The following is a 14,013-nucleotide window of genomic DNA, read 5'->3' on the forward strand; positions in this document are numbered from 1 at the left end:
GAAACAAAGAGTAAACGACAAAGAAGAAATCATGTGCAGGGATTTGGGAGAGTTACAAGAAGATCACGAGCCAATTAGCGTTTGAAAATGACCAGACCGAGCGATGTCACGCGTTCGATCGCTTGCCTGACCGGCCGAGCGCGGACTGGTCGCGGCAGCGCGCGCCCCGCGCGTGGTCGCCCTGCCCCGCGCGTCTGCGCCTCGCCCTCGCCTATAAGTGCTCCCAGAGGCCTTCGACGTATGCACTTGCGCACCCTAAAGCCACGCCCAAGCCAGAGATCACCGGAGTTCGCAGTTGAAAGCAAGCGCCACCGCCCGCCATCACTGCCCGAGCATGGCCGTCGTGGCCAAGTCTTTTCCGTCGACCCCAGCCTCGCCCTAGCCCCTAGACGGCTTCCCCGAGAGGCTGTGAAGCTTCCCCAAGCTTGAGCCGAGGCATTGCCTCACCGGAGAAGCGAGATCACCCTCGCCGGACTTTGGCCGCCCGCCACCGCGCGTAGACCGAGCTATCAGGTGAACCATTCTTCAATTCCTCGCACCCATGCCTTCCCTGATCACTAGTAAAGCTCACTGACCGGTTTAATTAAACTCTACCGCCTTGGATAGGCCAGAGCCCTCGCCGCCGACGAGCTCCCCCGTCTGCGCACGTGGACCGGCCTACTCCGACCATCCGCGGCGACGATTCGCACATTGGCGTGACCGTCATTGCCTCCCCTACACCCTCGACCACTTCACCGGAGCAATCTCGTCGCCGGTAAGCCCCTCCGCCCTTTCCTCCGCCATGGGTACTGTTTAATTGGGGAAGGGCCTCGGGTTAGGTTTAGTAAAACCCCAGGGGGTTTCCTGAATTGTCAGTGGCTCATGTGAATAGTAACCCGAGGACTAGTTTGTAAAGAAATCTGAAAACATTCGTCAGGGACCCCGATGCATAGTTAGTTTCCATTTAACCATTTCTGATTAATTATTTTTAATGAACCGAGAACTTAGGAAATTCATAACTTGAGAAATATTTAACCAAAAGTTGTCAAACCAATTTTGCTGGATTCAAAATATATGAACTATCAGGACAAAATAGTAAACCCCATGTTTTCTGCAATAATTTTTAGAGTTTTAAATTAAATAAGGAAACTTCTCAAACCTTATTAATCTAGAGAAAAATAGAAATTTTTCTGTGCTAGGCTTAAGAAAATTTGTGGAGATACATACCCAACATATGCGCTGTTTAAAAATACTAAGCACCCCAGTACACAAGATTAACTCAAGTTTTGCTATTAAAGACTATATCTATCCAAAACTTAGGAAATTAAGAAAGGCAGTAGAAAACAATAAACAGAGGGTGAACATATTTTTCCTAGTATATTTAAGTGATAAAGAACATAGAAAAAATACAAAGAAACCTAGTCCGGGGCTAATTCAAGGTTAATTATTTTATTAGGCACTAAGAAATCCAGAAAAGCCATAATTAAAAATATAAGGACCATTTCAAAACTGGTAATAAAATTTTAGTAGATTTCTAACTGCTAGAACACCACTACAAAAATAGTAGATACCCCAACCCATTATAATAAGTGGGTTGAACAATTCAAACTTGATTTTGGCCCATGTTCTAATTAAATCATAAGGAAGCCAAAAATTATGCAACATTAGGCAAATAAAATTTTATCCAACTATTGATGAAGTAAACCACCAGAGAAAAATATGACACCTATTAAAAGATGTAAGGTAACACCCACTGCCCCTACCCCATGAAAAGGCCATATAATCTAAGAATTCCTACCACCCTTTCCCTTAAGCAAAAAGTTGCCAAATTCTAGAATTATTACTCTTGCACAAAGAAAAAGATAGGAAAAATTAGAAATTTGTTGTTTGACATTTTTCAAGTATAGTGATAGTAGAAAGCACTCCTTTTGCCAAGAACTTTAGAAAATCACAGTAAAATACCCAATAAGTATTAGTGGCTAAAAATTGGTACAAAGTTATGTTATTACACCTAAATACTAGCAAAAATAAGCTTTAAGGAAAAATCCACTATGAAAGGAGAGTGGTAGTTCAAAGCACTCCCTCTGCCCCACAACTTGATAATTTTGTACAGAGAGAACCCTTAACTTTTTAAGCCCCAATTTTTGAGACAAAGAGTTACACACCAGTGAGAAGCTACTGTAATTTTTACAGAATGTTTGGAAATTTATAAAGGTAGGTTGTAGTTCAAGCCCACCTTAAAAACATAAAAGAAAAAGAGAAGAAGAGATAAATTGGGAAGAATAATGAATCTCACCCCAATGAATTCAGCTAGGAATCTTAATGAACTTTCACCAAAACATTAAAAGGAAATCAGTGGAACACAAAAATAATCTGACCAATTGACTTAACCAAACTTAACCCTAAATGGCCAAGTGTACCACTAGAATTCCAGTAGTAAGATTAAGCTCTACCTTATTAACTTAATCATTTCACCATACTATTATCATTGCTAAATTTCATATCATGGCATACATATATCTCACTCATCGCATTCATTAGATTGCAACCTCGCTGACGGAGAGTACGTGCTCATTCCTGAGCAAGGAGCTGTCCACGAGAAAGACCAGGAGCCAGCTCCCGAGTCTGCCACAGAGGATCTCCCCGCAACCCCAGCATTCGAAGGCAAGCCCCGGTTTTATGCATAGCCAATTTATATATGCTACTTTACTACACTTAATGTTTGTAGGCTTGTAATGTGCACTTAAGTGTAGGAGTTGTTTGAAACCCTTAGTTGCATGAACTCAGGATTCCTTTTGAGATGGATATTAGTATGCTAGGTCGAGTAGCTGCTTTGCTAATTAGGATCTCGGTAGAAGTCGAGTGATTTTTCTAACACTCGCGTGAGGTCAGAAATTGAATGTATTCATCTTGATAATGAGATCTATAATGGTCTATGGACTTGGATCCAGGGTGGATGCCATGTTCATGAGACGGAAATGGAATTAAGGATTAATGTGTGGGTACCTGAGTCAAGCGTTTGAACGTACTAAACACATGTCGGAAATATGGTAACCGGTAAACCTAGTACCTGAGTGAAGCCGGGCACGGACTTTCCTCCTCACTTGTCCTGAGACTGGGTCTCCCATGCTAGCTTTGGTGGGTACAAGTGCGGTCACTGCACGGCGGCAGCCGGGGTCAGTGGAGCATTGTATACCAAAGCGGTGAGCCCTGGCCGCGAATGGGGAATCGATGGGGACAGAGTGCCCCTACATGTCGTGTGTTTAGGTTTACCTTGCAAGACCTTTGTATAGAGCTGATTATACTCTTCATTCTAACAATAATGTGTAAACGAGGTAGTCATTGCATAGCCCTGGTAACTTAATACAAATATTAAGTTTGCTTTTAGTCAAATTTATTTGTCTTATCTTTTATTTATTTTATTAAATTTATTTTGAATTTAGGGCTCTGATGTGAATTTCTGGCCCTGATGTGAATTTCAGGCCAAAAATTGAATTTCGGGCTTTTATAATTTTGAGCCGCCAGAAATGAGCCCGGTACGTTTAGGCAATGCCGGGCCGTGGGCCGAGGGCTAGGTCCGTGGGCCGGTCCGGCACAGCCTAAAATTCAAATGGGTCGGGCCGACCCAAAATTCAAACAATACAGGCCTTTTCGGGCTTGAGTCGGGCTGGGCGGCCCGAATGTACACCTATAGGGGCCGCTCACCTTGCCTTCGTCTCTCATTATATGCTGATGATGCGGCCTTGTTTATTGCACCAGGTCGAGACAATACTAAAGTTGCTCAGGCTATTTGGTGAGGCGTCAGGGCTGTTGACAAACTTCCACAAGTCCACAGTGGTACCTATCCGTTTTCAAGGTATTGACCTCAACGCGGTCCTAAGGAATATGCCGGTCAGAAGGGCTACCTTCCCTTTAAAATACCTGGGCCTCCCGCTCTCATCATCCAGGCTGAAGATCAACTTTCAGTTCTTAATTGACAAAATTTCGAACAAGCTCAGTGGCTAGAATGGGAAAACCCTCTCTATGTGTCGGGGACCATAATTAGGGGTACCCTCAAGACGCCTAATTCTCAGCTGGTAACCCCCATCAGCATAAAGCTGCAAAGGCCTGATGGGCACGATTAAGTCAGGGATCAGTCCACACGAGTGACTCGATCACGCTTCACCCGAGCCTAGCCTCGGCCGAAGGCAGCCGACCTCGAGAGACTTCCGTCTCGCCCGAGGCCCCCTTTTTATGGCGGACACATCACCGGCTTGCCCAAGGCCTTGGCTTCGCTCAGAAGCAACCTTGACTAAATCACCACACCGACTGACCAAATTGCAGGGGCATTTAACGCAAAGGTGGCCTGACACCTCTATCCTGACACGCGCCCCCGGCAGAGCCGAGGTGACCGCCGTCACTCCACCGCTCCACTGGCCAGTCTGACAGAAGGACAGCGCCGCCTGCGCCACTCCGACTGCAGTGCCACTCGACAGAGTGAGTCTGACAGGCAACTAGGCCTTGCCAAAGGCGCCACGGCGAACTCCGCTCCGCCCGACCCCAGGGCTCGGACTCGGGCTAAGACCCGGAAGACGGCGAACTCCGCTCCGCCCGACCCCAGGGCTCGGACTCGGGCTAAGACCCGGAAGACGGCGAACTCCGCTCCGCCCGACCCCAGGGCTCGGACTCGGGCTAAGACCCGGAAGACGGCGAACTCCGCTCCGCCCGACCCCAGGGCTCGGACTCGGGCTAAGACCCGGAAGACGGCGAACTCCGCTCCGCCCGACCCCAGGGCTCGGACTCAGGCTAAGACCCGGAAGACGACGAAACTCCGCCTCGCCCGACCCCAGGGCTCGGACTCCGCCCTGGCCTCGGCCGGACGACTTCCGCCTCGCCCGACCCCCTGGCTCGGGCTCGGCCATGGCAACTGAAGGCAAGACTCAACCTCGGCTTCGGAGGAAACCCCACGTCGCCCTGCCTAGAGCACAGACCGCCACGTCAACAGGAAACGTCATCATCGCCCTACCCCGAATCGACTCGGGTCACGGAGAACAAGACCGGCGTCTCGTCCGGCCAGCTCCGCCAGAGGGGCAATGATGGCGCTCCACGAGCTCTATGACGACGGCGGCCCCCAGCTCTCTTACGGCAGCAGGACAACGTCAGCAGGGACTCGACCGCTCCAACAGCTGTCCCTCCATCAGGCTCCGCCGCACCACCGATAGCCACGACATCACGCCAGCAGGATGCCCAGATCTCTCCGGCTGCCACATCGGCATGTACCTAGGGCACTAGCTCTCCCTCCGCTAGACACGTAGCACTCTGCTACATCCCCATTGTACACCTGGGTCCTCTCCTTACGACTATAAAAGGAAGGACCAGGGCCTTCTCAGAGATGGTTGGCCGCGCGGGACCGAGGACGGGACAGGCGCTCTCTTGGGGCCGCTCGCTTCCCTCACCCGCGTGGACGCTTGTAACCCCCCTACTGCAAGCGCACCTGACCTGGGCGCGGGACGAACACGAAGGCCGCGGGACTTCCACCTCTCTCACGCTCGGCTCCGGCCGCCTCGCCTCTCCCCCCTCCGCGCTCGCCCACGCGCTCGACCCATCTGGGCTGGGGCACGCAGCACACTCACTCGTCGGCTTAGGGACCCCCCTGTCTCGAAACGCCGACAGTTGGCGCGCCAGGTAGGGGCCTGCTGCGTGCTGACGAATAGCTCCCCGTCAAGCTCTAGATGGGCAGTCTCCAGCAACCTCTCCGGCCCGGGACGGTGCTTCGTTTCGGGGCTCTCGAGTTCATGTCCTTCGACGGCAGCAACGACATGATACTTCTTCCACCGCCGTGCGACCACGACAATGGCGGCCGACAACCCGCCCGCCGGCGGCGGAATCGACGACGTCTACCCCGCGTGGTGGAAAAGCAACATTCGGGCTCGCTCCGTTCTCTCCCCCGCCAACGGAGGAGGAGGCGGGGCCGTCAAGGCCAGACGGGAGGCCGCGCTTCGCCGGCCGTCGAGCGAATCGACGCCCCCGACGCCCCGACGGAAGGCACGCCGGACATCGACCTCGCGTTCAAGACGGAGGCAAGCGCCGTCCCCCCTCGGCACGACGACCCCGAGCAAGAAGACGACGTCGGCGCGCTCGCGGAAAGCCTGCAGGACGTCGCCCTCGAACCAGAGATGACGGCGCAACCAGTCCCCGATGTGACTACGTCGCTCCTCGTCGACCAAAAGGTAATGACTAACTCCCATCTTGCGTCATTTCGACTCGGCCTCCACCCGCCAAACGACCTCGATTTGGCGGGCGCTCTCATTGAGGCGAGTGCAACCCCACTGAGGTTCTGTATGCGATCGCCTTGGGACCGACTGACGGACGTCTCGACCTACGGGCCCTCTGGGTCCGAGGAAGATGACGACCCCAGCATCGGTTGGGATTTCTCCGGACTTGGTAACCCCAGTGCCGTGCGGGACTTCATGGCCGCATGTGACTACTGTCTGTCCGACTGTTCCGATGCAAGCCGCAGCCTTGGCGACGAGAGCTGCGGCCCAAGCCGCGAATGTTTCCACATCGAGCTAGGGAATCCCACCGAAGGCAACCATCTTGGCATGCCGGAGGATGGTGATCTCCCTAGGCCGGTGCCTCGCGCCGACATCCCACGGGAGCTAGCTGTGGTCCCCGCTCCGGCGGGGGGTTACGACCCACAACTCGAGCAAGTCCGCGAGGCGCAGGCCAGGCTCAACGAGGGAACGGGAGCGCTTGAGCCGATCCGTCGGGACGTCGGACAGGCATGGGTGGGCCAACCCCTGGCCGGAGAAATACGTCATCTGCCCCAAGGTCTCCAGCACCGCGTCGCCAACGACGTCAGGATCAGGCCGCCGCCTGCATCCAGCGGGGTCGGTCAGAACCTGGCAACCGCAGCAATGCTCATCCGCGCGATGCCGGAGCCGTCAACCACCGAGGGTCGGCGGATCCAGGGAGAACTCAAGAATCTCCTGGAAGGCGCCGCGGCCCGGCGGGCCGAGAGCACTGCATCCCGAAGGCAAGGATATCCCTCGGAACCTCATGCCGCGACTTCCCGATCCATGCGGGAAGCCTCGGTCTACACCGGGCGCACGCGCAACACCGCGCCTGCGGCCCCGGGCCACCTCGGCAACGAGCACCATCGACGCGACCGTCGGGCTCACCTCGACGAAAGGGTGCGCCGAGGCTATCACCCCAGGCGTGGGGGACGTTACGACAGCGGGGAGGATCGGAGTCCTTCGCCCGAACCACCCGGTCCGCAGGCTTTCAGTCGGGCCATCCGACGGGCGCCATTCCCGACCCGGTTCCGACCCCCGACTACTATCGTAAAGTACTCGGGGGAAACGAGACCGGAGCTGTGGCTCGCGGACTACCGCCTTGCCTGCCAACTGGGTGGAACGGACGACGACAACCTCATCATCCGCAACCTCCCCCTGTTCCTCTCCGACACTGCTCGTGCCTGGTTGGAGCACCTGCCTCCGGGGCAGATTTCCAACTGGGACGACTTGGTCCAAGCCTTCGCTGGCAATTTCCAGGGCACATACGTGCGCCCCGGGAATTCCTGGGACCTTCGAAGCTGCCGGCAACAGCCGGGGGAGTCGCTCCGGGACTACATCCGGCGATTCTCGAAGCAGCGCACCGAGCTGCCCAACATCACCGACTCGGATGTCATCGGCGCGTTCCTCGCCGGCACCACTTGCCGCGACCTGGTGAGCAAGCTGGGTCGCAAAACCCCCACCAGGGCGAGCGAGCTGATGGACATCGCCACCAAGTTCGCCTCCGGCCAGGAGGCGGTCGAGGCTATCTTCCGAAAGGACAAGCAGCCCCAGGGCCGCCCGTCGGAAGAAGCTCCCGAGACGTCTGCTCCGCGCGGCGCCAAGAAGAAAGGCAAGAAGAAGTCGCAATCGAAACGCGACGCCGCAGACGCGGACCTTGTCGCCGCCGCCGAGTATAAGAACCCTCGGAAGCCCCCCGGAGGTGCAAACCTCTTCGACAAGATGCTCAAGGAGCCGTGCCCCTACCATCAGGGGCCCGTCAAGCACACCCTCGAGGAGTGCGTTATGCTTCGGCGTCATTTCCACAGGGCCGGGCCACCCGCCGAGGGTGGCAGGGCCCACGACGACAACAAGAACGAAGAACACCCAGCAGGGGGGTTCCCCGAGGTCCGCGACTGCTTCATGATCTATGGAGGGCATGCGGCGAACACCTCGGCTCGGCACCGCAAGCAAGAGCGCCGGGAGGTCTGCTCGGTGAAGGTGGCGGCGCCAGTCTACCTAGACTGGTCCGACAAGCCCATCACTTTCGACCGAGCCGACTACCCCGACCATGTGCCGAGCCCGGGGAAATACCCGCTCGTCGTCGACCCCGTTGTCGGCGATGTCAGGCTCACCAAGGTCCTGATGGACGGGGGCAGCTGCCTCAACATCATCTACGCCGAGACCCTCAAGCTCCTGCGCGTCGATCCGTCCACCGTCCGAGCAGGCGCTGCGCCCTTCCACGGGATCATCCCTGGGAAGCGCGTCCAGCCCCTCGGGCGACTCGACCTCCCAGTCTGCTTCGGGACACCCTCCAACTTCCGAAGGGAGACCCTGACGTTCGAAGTGGTCGGGTTCCGAGGAACCTACCACGCCGTGTTAGGGAGGCCATGCTACGCGAAGTTCATGGCCGTCCCCAACTACACCTACCTGAAGCTCAAGATGTCGGGCCCCAACGGGGTCATCACCGTCGGCCCCACGTACAAACACGCGTTCGAATGCGACGTGGAGTGCGTGGAGTACGCCGAGGCCCTCGCCGAGTCCGAGGCCCTCATCGCCGACCTGGAGAACCTCTCCAAGGAGGTCCCAGACGTGAAGCGCCATGCCGGCAACTTCGAGCCAGCGGAGACGGTCAAGGCCGTCCCCCTCGACCCCAGCGGCGACACCACCAAGCAGATCCGGATCGGTTCCGGGCTCGACCCCAAATAGGAAGCAGTGCTCGTCGACTTTCTCCGCGCAAACGCCGACGTCTTTGCGTGGAGTCCCTCGGACATGCCCAGCATACCGAGGGATGTCGTCGAGCACTCGCTGGATATTCGGGCCGGAGCCCGACCCGTCAGACAGCCTCTGCGCCGATTCGACGAGGAGAAGCGCAGAGCGATTGGCGAAGAGATCCACAAGCTAATGGCGGCAGGGTTCATCAAAGAGGTATTCCATCCCGAATGGCTTGCCAACCCTGTGCTTGTGAGGAAGGAAGGGGGGAAATGGCGGATGTGTGTAGACTACACTGGTCTCAACAAAGCATGTCCGAAGGTTCCCTACCCTCTGCCTCGCATCGACCAAATCGTGGATTCCACTGCTGGGGGCGAAACCCTGTCCTTCCTCGATGCCTACTCGGGGTATCACCAGATCCGGATGAAAGAGTCCGACCAGCTCGCGACTTCTTTCATCACGCCGTTCGGCATGTACTGCTACGTCACCATGCCGTTCGGCCTGAGGAATGCAGGCGCGACGTACCAGCGGTGCATGAACCATGTGTTCGGCGAACGCATCGGTTGCACAGTCGAGGCCTACGTCGATGACATCGTAGTCAAGACACGGAAGGCTCCCAACCTCCTCTCCGACCTTGAAGTGACATTCCGGTGTCTCAAGGCGAAAGGAGTCAAGCTTAATCCTGAGAAGTGTGTCTTCGGGGTGCCCCGAGGCATGCTCCTAGGGTTCATCGTCTCTGAGCGAGGCATCGAGGCCAACCCGGAGAAGATCGCGGCCATCACCAGCATGGGGCCCATCAAGGACTCAAAAGGGGTACAGAGGGTCATGGGATGCCTCGCGGCCCTGAGCCGCTTCATCTCACGCCTCGGCGAAAGAGGTCTGCCCCTGTACCGCCTTTTAAGGAAAGCCGAGTGTTTCGTTTGGACCCCTGAGGCCGAGGAAGCCCTCGGCAACCTAAAGGCGCTCCTTACAAAGGCGCCAGTCTTGGTGCCGCCGGCGGACGGAGAAACCCTCTTGGTCTACGTCGCCGCGACCACTCAGGTGGTTAGCGCCGCGATTGTGGTCGAAAGGCAGGAGGAAGGGCATACAATGCCCGTTCAGAGGCCGGTTTACTTCATCAGCGAAGTGCTGTCCGAGACTAAGATCCGCTACCCACAAGTTCAAAAGCTGCTGTATGTTGTGATCCTGACGAGGCGGAAGCTACGACACTACTTCGAGTCCCATCCGGTGACTGTGGTGTCATCCTTCCCCCTGGGGGAGATCATCCAGTGCCGAGAGGCCTCGGGCAGGATCGCAAAGTGGGCAGTGGAGATCATGGGCGAAACGATCTCGTTCGCCCCTCGGAAGGCCATCAAGTCCCAAGTGTTGGCGGATTTCGTGGCTGAATGGGTCGACACCCAACTACCAACGACTTCGATCCGACCGGAGCTCTGGACCATGTTTTTCGACGGGTCGCTGATGAAGACGGGGGCCGGTGCGGGCCTGCTCTTCATCTCGCCCCTCGGAAAGCACTTGCGCTACGTGCTGCGCCTCCACTTCCCGGCGTCCAACAATGTGGCCGAGTACGAAGCTCTGGTCAACGGATTGCGGATCGCCATCGAGCTAGGGGTCAGACGCCTCGACGCCCGCGGTGATTCGCAGCTCGTCATCGACCAAGTCATGAAGAACTCCCACTGCCGCGACCCGAAGATGGAGGCCTACTGCGACGAGGTTCGGCGCCTGGAAGACAAGTTCTTCGGGCTCGAGCTCAACCATATCGCTCGGCGCTACAACGAAACCGCAGACGAGCTGGCGAAGATAGCCTCGGGGCGAACGACAGTCCCCCCGGACGTCTTCTCCCGGGATCTGCATCAACCCTCCGTCAAGCTCGACGACGCGCCCGAGCCCGAGGTATCCTCGGCTTAGCCCGAGGTACCCTCGGCTCAGCCCGAGGTACCCTCGGTTCAGCCCGAGGCACCCTCGGCCCAGCCCGAGGTATTCTCGGCCCCCGAGGGCGGGGCATTGAACGTCGAGGAAAGGCAGAGCGGGGCCACGCCAGACCAGGATTGGCAGGCCCCGTACCTGCAATATCTCCGTCGAGGAGAGCTACCCCTCGACCAAGTCAAGGCTCGGCGGGTAGCGCGACGCGCCAAGTCATTCGTCTTGCTGGGCGACGAAGAGGAGCTCTACCATCGCAGCCCCTCGGGTATCCTCCAGCGATGCATCTCCATCGCCGAAGGTCGGGAACTGCTGCAAGAAGTACACTCGGGGGCTTGCGGCCACCACGCAGCACCCCGAGCCCTTGTTGGAAATGCTTTCCGGCAAGGCTTCTACTGGCCAACGGCGGTGGCTGACGCCACTAGAATTGTCCGCACCTGCGAAGGGTGCCAATTCTATGCGAAGCGGACACACCTGCCCGCTCAGGCTCTGCAGACAATACCCATCACCTGGCCCTTCGCTGTATGGGGTCTGGACCTCGTCGGTCCCTTGCAAAAGGCGCCCGGGGGCTACACGCACCTGCTGGTCGCCATCGACAAATTCTCCAAGTGGATCGAGGTCCGACCTCTGAACAGCATCAGGTCCGAGCAGGCGGTGGCATTCTTCACCAACATCATCCACCGCTTCGGGGTCCCGAACTCCATCATCACCGACAATGGCACCCAGTTCACCGGCAAAAAATTCTTGGATTTTTGCGAGGATCACCATATCCGGGTGGACTGGGCCGCCGTGGCTCATCCCATGTCGAATGGGCAAGTAGAGCGTGCCAACGGCATGATTCTACAAGGGCTCAAGCCTCGGATCTACAACGACCTCAACCAGTTCGGCAGGCGATGGATGAAGGAACTCCCCTCGGTGGTCTGGAGCCTAAGGACGACGCCGAGTCGTGCCACGGGCTTCACGCCATTTTTCCTGGTCTACGGGGCTGAAGCTATCCTGCCCACTGACCTGGAATACGGCTCCCCAAGGGCGAGGGCCTACACCGAGCAAAGCAACCAAGCCAGCCGAGAGGAATCGCTGGACCAGTTGGAGGAAGCTCGGGACAGGGCCTTACTACACTCGGCGCGGTACCAACAGTCCCTGCGACGTTACCACGCCCGAGGGGTCCGGTCCCGAGAACTCCAGGTGGGCGACCTGGTGCTTCGGCTGCGACAAGACGCCCGAGGGAGGCACAAGCTCACGCCCCCCTGGGAAGGGCCGTTCGTCATCGCCAAAGTTCTGAAGCCCGGAACATACAAGCTGGCCAACAATCAAGGCGAGATCTACGGCAACGCTTGGAACATCAAACAGCTACGTCGCTTCTACCCTTAAGATGTTTTCAAGTTGTTCACATACCTCGCACCTACGCAAAGTTTAGTTGTCAAGGAAGGGTCGGCCTAGCCTCGGCAAAGCCCGACCCTCCCTCGGGGGCTAAAAGGGGGGAGACCCCCTCTGCGTCGAATTTTTTCCTCGAAAAAGGACCTCTTTTTAGCAGGATTTCTTCCGTGCTTCTTGACTACTTTGGAAAGCGGATCCTGGAAACGACGAGGTACACGTAAGCAGCCAAGGCTGACCGAGCCGAGGGACTCCTACGCCTCCGGGATACGGATACCTCACTCGTCCCCTTCTGCGATAAGTAACTTGCGCTCGGATAAAGCGACTCCGTGGACCAAACGAGTCATCACGTTCGGAAGCTCTCCTGCCGAAGCAGTCCTTCAAGCTTTCTCGACTAAATCGGGGACAGGGCCTCATGGACGGGTGAAAGTACGCGTAAGCGGCAAGGCCGACCGAGCCGAGGGATTCCCACGCCTCTGGGATACGGATACCTCACTCGTCCCTTCCGCGAAAAGCAACTCTCGCTCACACAAACATCCCTATTACCGACAGAGTCCAGATGCTCGAAACAAGAGGAAAAAAGGACGCAGCTTCGCAAGCGCGGCAAGGGCGTGTTCTTCTGGCCTCGGCGGCCGCAGAAAACACACGCTACAAGACGATCTGATCCTGCAGGCTCGGGTCTTCACGCCGAGGGGAGCCGTAGCACCCTCGGCATCGACGACGTCTACAGCAAAGCCCGACCCAGCCTCGGGCGGCGCCGAGGTCCAGGGGCTCCTCCAGGAATCCGGCCCGAGCAGGCGGCTCAACCGGTTACCCCTGGGGCCTCGGGCAACCGGCTTCCAAGGGCGCTAGCCCGATCCGAGGCCTCGACTGACCGACTTGGGCGTCGGCACCGCTGACGGGCGACACGGCTAGGCTCCGGCCGACCAGGTTCCCCATTCTCGAGCCAACTCCGCCTCTGTTCATACTGATATCGCTACCCCCGGCCTCGATCCACCAAAGGGCGGCCGAGGGGTCCCTTCAACTAAGCTAGAGGAGCCTCACGTAACAAGGACGAACGGGCCGAGGGATTCCTACGCCTCCGGGATACGGATACCTCACCCGTCACCTTGACACGGGGCAACTCATGCTTGGTAAAGCGGTTTAGATAATAAAACAGGCGAGACTTAGTGCTCGGAAATGAGGAAAAAACACGGCTCCGTGCCAAAATTACATACACGTTCAGGCCTCGACAGCCACAATGAACGAACTCACTGGCATTCGAAGTGCCATTACCAACGGAACTCCGGTTCCCTCCTCCGCAGGTACGAACAACCCCCTCCGGGGGGGAAGGCCTGCGGAGTAACTGAAGAACGATGGGCGGCTCGCTGCCGCCCGTTCCAACCGCGATGGCCACCACCCCTGCCCCAGACAGCGAAGCAGCTTAGGCAGCAGCTTTAGGGGAGGTGTCACGGCGGAAGGGCTCCCCCCCACTGAGGACGAGAACCAGCCATTCAGGCAAGGAAACGGGGGCCCAGGGCCCCTAGCGCCCCGCATACCCTGGCATGGCTGGAGGAAGTCTCCGTGGGGCTCAAGGACGCCCTTCACCCCCGGGCGCAGGGGGAAGAAAGGGGCAGCCGACCCACGCGGAGGCGGCTCCCCGACTCGCCTCATCTTCCATCTTGGCCTGGATGACGAAAATCCTTGAGGCCAAGGGAGGAGTAGAGGCCGCAGCCTGGCCCATTTTCCCCACCGTCGAACTGGAGGTCACCATCTTGGGTGACCACCGGTGGCGGGGTAT

This window comes from Zea mays, chromosome 4 (genome assembly GCF_902167145.1).
Source record: "Zea mays cultivar B73 chromosome 4, Zm-B73-REFERENCE-NAM-5.0, whole genome shotgun sequence".
NCBI classification, from domain to species: domain Eukaryota; kingdom Viridiplantae; phylum Streptophyta; class Magnoliopsida; order Poales; family Poaceae; genus Zea; species Zea mays.